The sequence below is a fragment of the Eurosta solidaginis genome, chromosome 1 (assembly GCF_040869045.1).
Source record: "Eurosta solidaginis isolate ZX-2024a chromosome 1, ASM4086904v1, whole genome shotgun sequence".
In the NCBI taxonomy this organism is placed as follows: domain Eukaryota; kingdom Metazoa; phylum Arthropoda; class Insecta; order Diptera; family Tephritidae; genus Eurosta; species Eurosta solidaginis.
Window position 1 is genome coordinate 346,151,375 of NC_090319.1, and position 10,954 is coordinate 346,162,328.

Consider the following 10,954-nt stretch of genomic DNA (forward strand, 5'->3'; position numbering starts at 1 on the left):
GTTGTACAGCAACAAGGGTGTATCAAACCCTCTATCTAACCCCCTATCTGCAATTACCTGCAGTTAAATTTAATGCAGTTCGCAAGCCAATTGTGCCAAGTTCCATGTTAAAAACTAATTTTCACTTGGACGGACTTGGAAACATAACAAAACTGGTTTTGAACACCAAAAATCAAAAAAAAAAACCCTCTATCTAATACTGTTTTCACACAGAAACTTAATGATCTCATTTCACCTGCTAATGAAATCGTAAATTTTTTGCTTTCACACAGAAGTAACTGCTCGATTAGTATGAAGAATGAGACAGACAATCAGGGCGGAACGATACAAGGTGGGAGCATGGTGACATACCTACAAACAAAAAAAATTCCATGTACTTGTAAATTCGATGGACAAATGTCAAAATCGTACTGTGCCGGTAGTTGATGTATCAAATCAAATAAAAAAGGTTATAATCAGCTGTTCGATGCAGCCACCTGCAGACGACCGCCATGCAGACAATGACATTTGCTTTGACAAATGACATTTTTAAGCACTGAACACACCAAAAACTAAGAAGCGGAAACGGAAGCGGAACGCTGCCAACAGAGTTGCATTGTGCTTTTGACTTCATTAGGCATTCGATTAGCTACTAATGAAATAATAATAGATTCGAATTTTGTAGGGAAGATTGAGCTCAATAAGCGTCTTAATGTAGAAAACTGCCTTTATTATTCAATAAGCCGTCTGTGTGAAAATAGTATAACTCCCTATCTGCAATTATCTGCAGCTAAATTTAATGCAGTTGGCAAGCTAATTGTGCCAAGTTCCATGTTCAAAACTAATTTTCATTTGGACGGACTTGGAAACATAACAAAACTGGTTTTGAACACCAAAAATAAAAAAAAAAAAATAATAAAATTTTTTTTTTAACATCCTAAATAAAATAGGTTCTTTATCAATTTATGACTTTTGAAAATCACAAACACCATTAATAATGTTAGTATTTACCTGAAATATCAGAATGTATCACAATTACTCAATTCAATTGTCTTAAAACTTAAAATATTCACGTAAAAAATATTCAGGTTAAAAAAAACAAACTAAAACATGCGTTTCAGAAATAGTTAAATTCCGATTACTTGAGAGCTAATGCCAGGTATGCGATGGATGGGAAGGGATAGAATTATTGTTCCCCTGTATATTCTTAAGCTGCGTGAGTGCTTTTTTTGAAATTCTGGAAACTTTCAGGAATTCAATTATGGCCTTCTAAATGTCTAAAATCTACCTATGTGCAGCGATTGAACGTGTTTTTTTTTTTTTTTCCAAAATTCGACACTTGTATGAATTCACATTGCATAGCACATACGATGAATAGGATACCTAGTGAATTACCTAAGTATGTATATTAAAAGCGTATGAATATACATATGTATGTACAAGTACGAAAATATGAACTATTACAGAAGTAGAAATTGACATTTTTATATGATGCTGAAACTGTTTAAATTTTAAAATATTAATCGGTATTTGGTTCCCTGTTAAAACAGATCATTTCAGAAAGCCAGTTGAAACCAGATACTATGATCAATAAGCAGAGTCTCTGTTTCCTAGCAAAGTTTGGAAAATTCTTCGCTTTCACAGTGTAGCATTGCACGGTCAAACATTTTCGTTTATTTTTTATACCTAGAAGAGTTCACTTCTGATTTTAAACTTTTTTATACTACTTTTCAAACCGATAAATAGTTTACAGCAATTTCTCAGATATTTTGGTTGCAATTTAGTGCGTGCACTTGAAAAATATCGTTTTCGATGAAAAGTTTAAAATTAAAACCAAAACGTTTTTACGCGTACCCCATTTTTAAACTTTTTCGGTTTGTTTTTTAAACTATTAGAGGATATGTCGAATTTTTTGTATTTTTGCATTTAAATTTTAGTCCAGAAGTTTGAAAGCTATTATTCCTAATGACTGGTTGAAATTGAAACCCAAAATTCTTACATTCTAGACTAGTAGTGGACTAATTTTTAATATTTTAAATGTTTAAATTTTAGGCCAATGGGTGGTTTAAAGTTAAAACCAAAAAGTTCTACCTATGTAATTACTTAAATTATTTTAAATATTCTAATTTCGTGAAAAAAGGAGAGTAACGTGGACGTTTGATTTGTTGAAACTTAATTCTCTGGAAATTAACGGTTAGTTTCTTTTGCAAAAAGTAAATTAAATAAAAACAATATATTGAGAAAACTGGTATGTAAGATAATTTTGTATTCTTAAATAAACTTCCAATAAAAACTAAGTTTTATTTTAGTGGCATATGCTGCTGGGAATGCACATCAATTAAAACCGAAAAGTTTTAGTTGTGGTATTTTTTGGTTTCACAATTGAACAATTAAGTTTAGGATTCAAACCGAATTGTTTCCATATTAGTGTTTCTTGTTTAAAAAAAAAAACCACTCATATCAGTTCGTTTCTCTTTAAACTTGCAAGGTCTGCATTTAAAACCGAAATAAGTTTGATCATTTGTGTAGATCAGACCAGTTTGATCATATGTATATGTAGATCAGTTTAAGATTTAAACCAACATTTTCAACCGTGTGAAAAAATCTTTGCTTTAGTAGCAAAACAGCCAGGTGTAGACTATGGCCTGGGTATACAGCCAAAACAAGAACTTTTTCTAGAAATCTTTTAAGGCATTTTCGCTTTTAAATTATAAATAAATAACAAAAGGTATGGAAATATTTAAGTAAATACTAAAAATTTGCATCGAGTGGTTTACCGAAACTTTATGTAAGCTAAGGTACGAAATATTGTGCATGTTTCTTTTTGCTAATTTAGATATTAAATATATATTTTTGTACTTATCTACGAAGTTTCATACGTTATTGAAGAAACTTATAAACAAGTACCTTCAAATAAATGCTACAGTTAGAGACATGCTTCCTAGAAGTGTCAAAAGCGACAGCATTGACAATTTTCCAAGATACAAATATAGGGAGATAGTTCCACAAATTCTTCTTCGCCTCCATTGTCCAAATTTGACATAAACTGCGTTTTCAAGATTCCTTTTGAAACCGCGCTGCCAAATCCCTAAAAAGTGAACACCTCAAAACGATATTTTTGTTTGCAATTCTACTTGCCTTTTCTTGCAAAAATAGGAAGTGGGAAACAACTGCGCCATGTGCAGATTGTGCTAAGAATATGAAAAGCTACTTAGGGCCTCTTAGGCCATTGATAGCGCAGCCAGTTTGTCACTTATGTAATGGCATAGCCGAACTCTTCAGCGCCATACTACATATATAGGAGAACAAAGCTTTTCTCTCTCTAGGCCACTATGTGCAGTGACGATGGCTCTATCACAGCTAGAGGTGCTACTGTCAAGAAGTGATTGATAAGTTAAAGACAGGTTACAAAGCAGTTTACTCAAAGATTCTAAAAGAAGCAAGCGCTAAGACTCCGGTTATCGCCAAGAAGAGAAAGGATTTGACAAGGCAGTTCCTCAGTTCCTGTCGACTGCGCTAATAGATGGCAGGTATTCCTATAAGCAAATCTCTATCGGAACTTGATCTGAGGAACGTCCAGAATGTTTCGGTACGAAACGAAATAACCACTACCACTCTCCGAATCAGCAGATACAATGAAGTTAAGTTGATAAGGCTGAACATAATTAGCACCTTGATACAGTTAAATGGAGTTTTTACAAACTTGCAAAGGCAAGACCTTAATCCTAAGTGTTTGTGAAATCGAAGGACGCGCCGAACTTGCTGCAGCATTATACTACTGACACGGGATTGAAATGTGATTTGCATATATCTGTGTCGCAATAAGAATATGTGTTGTACGCAAAGTAAAGGTGCTATGCCCGAAAATGTTGGAGGTGAAAAGCAAATTCTATTGATATTTTTGAATGAACGTCTTAAGCTGCAGACATTGGTGCGTTATCGGTAACCGTATCAATAATCTTATAACAGCTGATTCCATCTTATGGGAATCAAAGCAAACGATTATTGGTGCCGCTAAGGTCGCAACCGTATCGTAGCCAACCAATTGGTTTTTGGTTTTCCGCCGTAACGATAAACAGCTGATTACGTTACAGGTACGACTACAGTGATACGACAAACGGCACCAATGACTGCGCTTTTAGCAGTGTTTGCAGTAAAGCGATCAGAGTTCAAGAAGGATTATTCTTATTACTTCCGGCAGAGCTGTTTTCTTTTGCTATTACTGTCACAATACTTTTGTCAGCTCGAAAATTGTCAATTGTCACTTGTCTACAGATATGAAACCATGGCTCAACTATATGGTTTGCTCATCTCTACAGCAACAACATACCTTTGTACAGATTATCAAAATCTGCGTGTGGGTGTTAGGCGAATGGAATGGCATGAAAAAATAAAACTTAGCAGCTTTTGTGTGTTGTAAGAAAATCTTGTCAATGTGTTGGTTTCATTATGAGTTTGCTTTCTCCTTTTGACAATCCCTACTCCAGTGAAATGAAAAAAAAAAAAATCAGCTGATGAGATGAGCCCACCATATAGTTGAGCCAAGTATGAAACAGAAAAATTGTCCGCAATATTTGACTCTGTCGCAAGTGTCACTTCTATGAAACAAGCCTCTGGCTATTAAGTTATCTGTGTAGTTAAAAATTACTATGTTATATAACCTCATAACCAATCGTGACTCTTACAGCAAGTATTAGAATATTTACTAGAATAAGTACTTATCATAAAAGGCAAATACTAAAAAATAATTACAATTGCGTATAAATAAAAATAGTTTCTAAAATAATTTTGTAAATAAGATGACAATAATTGACATTAGTCAAAAAAATTAAGAATAAAGTGCCATTAAACAAATCACCATTTTTATTTTAATATTCATGCGATTTAAATATCGTATACTCCGTGGCAAAGTGCAACCTTTCGCTGGAAACTAATTTTTGAAGCCGATTGAGAGGGGGAGATTTCTGGAAAAAGCATCTACGCTGGAGTTGAAGTGAAAAACGGTATATTTCAAATTGCGTTGCCGTTTATGACGCCAAGCTCTGCACAACCTAATTTCCCTACAAAAATCTTTGCATTGTGTTTTCATTTTTGTTATTTTGGTAGTCGAATATGATTTTTAACTGCTTCAATAGTGAAATTCAATAACTTACAACGATGCTATTTTTTTGAGCTTTATGATTTTTCGCTTGTGATACCAGCTGTGATTTTCACTAACTTAAGCTGCAGACAGTGGTGCTTTATCGGTAACCGTATCGGTAACCTTATAACAGCTGATTCGACCAACCGTATGGGAATCAATGCAATCGATTATTGGTGCCGCTAAGGTCGTAACCGTATCGTAGCCAACCAATTGGTTTTTGGTTACCGTCGTAACGATAAGCAGCTGATTACGTTAGGGATACTAAAGCGATACGACATACGGCACCAATGACTCCCGCTTTAGTTTTAACAAGTTCGGGTGTAAACGAACATTACGTACTCAGCTGAGAGCTTTGGAGACAAAATAAGGGAAAATCGCAATGTAGGAAAATGAACCTAGGGTAAACCTGGAATGTGTTTGTATGACTTGGGTATCAAATGGAAGGTATTAAAGAGTATTTTAAAAATGAGTGGGCCATAGTTCTATAGGTGGACGCCATTTCGTGATATCGCCATAAAGGTGGCCCAGGGGTGACTCTAGAATGCGCTTGTACGATATGGGAATAAAATCGAAGGTGTTAATGAATATTTTAAAAGGGAGTGGGCCTTAGTTCTATAGGTGGACGTCTTTTCGTGATATCACCATAAAGGTGGGCCAGGGTAAAGGTTTACGCTGATCACTTTATCGGCGACGGCGGCGTGATCGGCTCGCCGGCATACGCCGGTGTTCTTACTTTAAAAACCTTGATTTTTCTTATTTAAAGAAATAATATTTAGGAAAGGTTTTGTTTGTACGTATTTAAGGAAATCAACGTTTTGGCCATTTCGGAAAGATCCGGGGATTTTCCCCAAAAGATCATTCAAAAATTTTCAGGAGTAGCTCCTTACGGAGGGACTGTCCCTCGTTCACTTACTCCAGAGAGGATTCGAACCTAACCCCGGTCTTTGGAATTGGTACTGCTGCGTCTGCTGAAAAGAAATGTAGATACATAAAAGGGTCACACTCTTGTCTGTATATCTCGTGCAAAGCGTAGTTTCACCTGGGGTTAACTCCAAATAATCGTCGCGAACAAAATTTCTTTATATCATTTGTGGCTCCTTGGCGGTCACGCACAAAGGCGGCTTACGGTTGCTATTAATGGTGTATTAAGACTTATGACTCTTGTGGCACAGGGCGCTTCCAGTTTTTTCGGCTGTAAGAGCTACAATTCCCGATGTGCGAACAGTAGCAATCGCGACCACCAGCCGCTACCACGCCTCCTGAACCTCACACCATATGCCAGCACAGAAGCCAAAAGACTGCGACTTCGAAATCATACCTTCCTCGACGTCACTTTCCTAGAAGCTCTAGGTGTAGCTCCGAAAACTTTCTAACGGATGTTTTTGTTGCGCTATGCTGCCGAGCTACACTAGAGAAACACCTTGAAACGTTAGGGAGTGACTATTCGGCCAAGGATGCCGCCCTCGAAATCATAAGCTGTCTAAGTGAATGTCATTGCGTAACTCATGGGTGAAAATCGTATAATCCTCGGCGCATCTACATAATTAAAATTTTACAAGGACTCTGGATAACATTTTTAAAATGTAGACCAAAGTTTGCAGACTTTTGTGTTCACAACATTGACTTCAATAGTCTTCGTTAAATCAAATGAAAGTCGACCGATTTTAAGTTGAAAGATGTTAACTGCTGTTTTCCGGCCTTATGATATAAGAGCTCATTATGGATGACCGCATAGCTTCTGTTTTCAGACTAGTTCGACTGCCCATTACATTAGGGCAGTAGCACACACGGTCATTAGTTCGACTGTCTTGGGAAAGCTTTTACATCACCACTTTGAAATATATGTGCCTTCGTATTCACATTTGTAAAAGGAGCCGTCACGTGTAAGCGATATTTAAACTTGGTTGATAGGCTGTAATCAATGTCATTCACTCCAAGGGACTAGTTTTGGATAGGGCCGTCAACTTTAGGACATGTCAAACCGGGAGACTTGGGTGTTGAACGATGAAGTGTGAAAATCAAAATTGACATTTCAGACGCTTTGCATAGTTTTGCAAATAAACAACAGATGTTTGAATGTAAGCCCGAGTGATTTTTCAAAACCTTCTCATACGTACATATATCCTCAACTTAAGTATGAGGTAAGAATCATTTAAAAGGGGTGTTTATGCCCCTATAACTTACTAAAGAATTTTGCATAACTGATTTCGCTTATTCTTTCAGCCAATCGCAATATAAAATTAAAAAAAAAAAAAAATCGGCACCTTTTTTGGGTAATTTGCTTTTTTAACAACTTGAGGATAATTTGAAAACATGTTCGCCGTGGGTCATTTTATTTGAATTCATTGTTCATTATTAATCTTTTGTAAAAAAAAATTTTCTTTCAGTGTTTTGTTTTAATAACTTGGTAGATTGGGCTATGCAAAGTCCGCGTTCAGCTGAAAACGCCTGTTTTTTTAAATAACTTTTGAACAGTTAGAAAGAGTTAAATTTCGCAATTAGTTTCTTATAACTGGCAGTGATGCGCATCCCTTAACCCCCTTTCGACCATATCCGACCAATTTTCGACTTGAACAATAAAGGGCCTAAACAGTCTTAAACGAGAAAATATAGTAACGCGCTGGACGCCGCCGCCGCTGCCGCCGCGCCGATATTTTTTTGACATTCGACGGCGGCGTGCAAAAAATGACCAACATCGGCGGCGTGTATCTCTAGGCCAGGGGTGACTCTAGAATTTGTTTGTACTATATGGGTATCAAAATAAAGGTATTAATGAGTATTTTAAAAGGGAGTGGGCCTTAGTTCTATATGTGGACGCCTTTTCGAGATATCGCCATAAAGGTGGACCAGGGGTGAATCTAGAATTTGTTTGTACTATATGGGTATCAAATGAAAGGTGTTACTGAGTAGTTCTATAGGTGGACGCCTTTTCGAGATTTCGACCAAAATGTGAACCAGGGTGACTGTCGGGTACCGCTGATTTATTTATATATGTAATACCACGAACAGTATTCCTGCCAAGATTCCAAGGGCTTTTGATTTCCCCTGCAGAACTTTTTCATTTTCTTCTACTTAATATGGTAGGTGTCACACCCATTTTACAAAGTTTTGTCTAAAGTTATATTGTGCGTCAATAAACCAATCCAATTACCATGTTTCATCCCTTTTTTCATATTTGGTGTAGACCTATGGCATTTTTTTTAATTTTTCGTAATTTTCGATATCGAAAAAGTGGGCGTGGTCATAGTCGGATTTCTTCCATTTTTTATACCAAGATAAAGTGAGTTCAGATAAGTACGTGAACTAAGTTTAGTAAAGATATATATATTTTTGCTCAAGTTATCGTGTTAACCGCCGAGCGGAAGGACAGACGGTCGACTGTGTATAAAAACTGGGCGCGGCTTGAACCGATTTCGCCCATTTTCACAGAGAACAGTTATCGTCATAGAATCTATGCCCTTAACAAATTTCACAAGGATTGGTAAATTTGTGTTCGGCTTATGGCATTAAAAGCATTCTAGACAAATTAAATGAAAAAGGGCGGAGCCACGCCCATTTTGAAATTTTCTTTTATTTTTGTATTTTATAGATATTAATTTTATCATGATATCTTCAACGCCTTGCAAATTACAGCTTGAAAATTTTTTAAATTACCTTCTTTTAAAAGTGGGCGGTGCCATTCCCATTGTCCAAAATTTTACTAATTTTCTATTCTGCGTCATAAGTTCAACCCACCTACCAAGTTTCATTGTTTTATCCGTCTTTGGTAATGAATTACCGCACTTTTTCGGTTTTTCGAAATTTTCGATATCGAAAAAGTGGCCGTGGTTTTAGTCCGAACTCGTTCATTTTTAATAGCAGTCTGAGATGAGTGCCCAGGAACCTACACACCAAATTTCATTAAGATACCTCAAAATTTACTGAAGTTATCGTGTTAACGGGCAGACGGACGGACGGACAGACATGGCTCAATCAAATTTTTTTTTCGATACTGATTATTTTGATATATGGAAGTCTATATCTATCTGGATTCCTTTATACCTGTACAACCAACCGCTATCCAATCAAAGTTAATATACTCTCTGTGGAAAGCGCGCTGAGTATAAAAAGCTAACGATGGAAGCCCAGGGGCTTTAAAGTTATTGATGGTCACTGCGTTAAAATATTGTGGCGAATATAAGCATTTCGGTTAATCACTATGCTGCTACAAAATAAATGCACTCATCTGTACATGTAAACATGAAATCTGACCGCGAAGAGAATATTTCACATGCATATATGTATGCAGCCGGCAGCTAAGAGCAGAAGTTGTTACTCACACGCATATTGCTAGAAGAAAAACATAAACTACTGATATATATGTATGTAGCTAAATAACCAAGCATGAGATACAACTGTTCTAGATGGCATGTTCGTGAAACATCTAGACCTTAGGAGAAATTGGCGAGGTAACCGAGAGTATAAAAGCAGTGCAAGCTGAGGAATCAAGAATCAGTTTGAATTTAACACGCTTAAACGAAGTGCGCGAGTATTGTAATTGTACTATTCCCAAAGTAGACTTAATAAAGGAAATATTACTATTGCTGCATATTTAAGTTATTTATTCGACACTTCAGAGATTCGAACGAGAAACTGCAAAATATTCAGGAATTTCCCAAAATTCGTTACAATATTCTTTTACTATTAACTTACTTAATTGAAGCTTAACCGTTTAAGCGGCTCTGGCGGTCCAACAAGGCGCGCTTCTTCGCTTTGCCAACTGGCTTCAATTGGTAGCAACAACGGAATTTAAATGGTTTTCCACCTGGTCCTGTAGTGGGAGATGCTCTCTTCTTATGCTTCCATAGGCGGGTTCTAAAAAAATTTCTTTCTTAGCCGGAGCATCATCTTTTAGTCACATAACATGTCCTAGCCAGCGTAGTATATGCATTTAATCCGCTGAACAATGTTGATGTTTGCGTAAAGCTCGTACAGCTAGCTCATCATTAAATCTTCTTCAGTAATCGCCATCGTCAACGCGTAGAGGTCCGTAAATATGTGGAGGAACTTTTCCCTCGAACACTATCAGAGACTCTTAATCTGATGTTGTCATGGCCCATCTTTCTGTACCATATTGTAGGACAAGTACGATAAGTGACAAGTCGATAATGATTTTCAATTGCAGAAATGGACTTAATTTTCAATTGCTTACCTAGTCCATATCTTTATTTATTGGCAAGAGTGACTCTTCGCAGGACTTCAAAGCTGAAGTTGTTGTGTGTGTAAATGCTGGTCTTTTACTTCTTCGAGATTATGGCTGCCAACAGTAGCGTGTTTGCCAAATGCGCTGCTTCTATGCTTGATGACAGCAGGTACTTTGCTTTTTCCTCAGTCACCATCAAATCCACTTCTTCCGCTTCTTTTTCCAGGATTATGGTAGACTCGGCAAATAGCACTTGGATTCAAATCGTCAGGCGTGCACTCACACGACCATGTTTTGCAAGGAAGCTGATGCATGCGTCTTATTCACTCCTCCCCACCATCCATCAGCGCCCGCGGGCTTGTTGTTTTCTAATCCGGTTGTTGCTACTCTGGCTTCGTCATAATCGGGTGGGGGAACATTAATGACATCATCATCGATTGCGGGATCGGGTTCCGTATCCCTTTGTCCGGCAGGTGAACCGGCCGAATGCCTTGACTTGGCCGAATATTATTTTTAAATTTTCATTCATTCATATCTAAGAACACCTTAACTCACATCCCTCCATACACAAAAGTGTATTGTAAAATGTGAACTTATAATGTTCTGGTTGTTTGAAAACAGCACACGAATAATTTAAATCGATTTGGCAT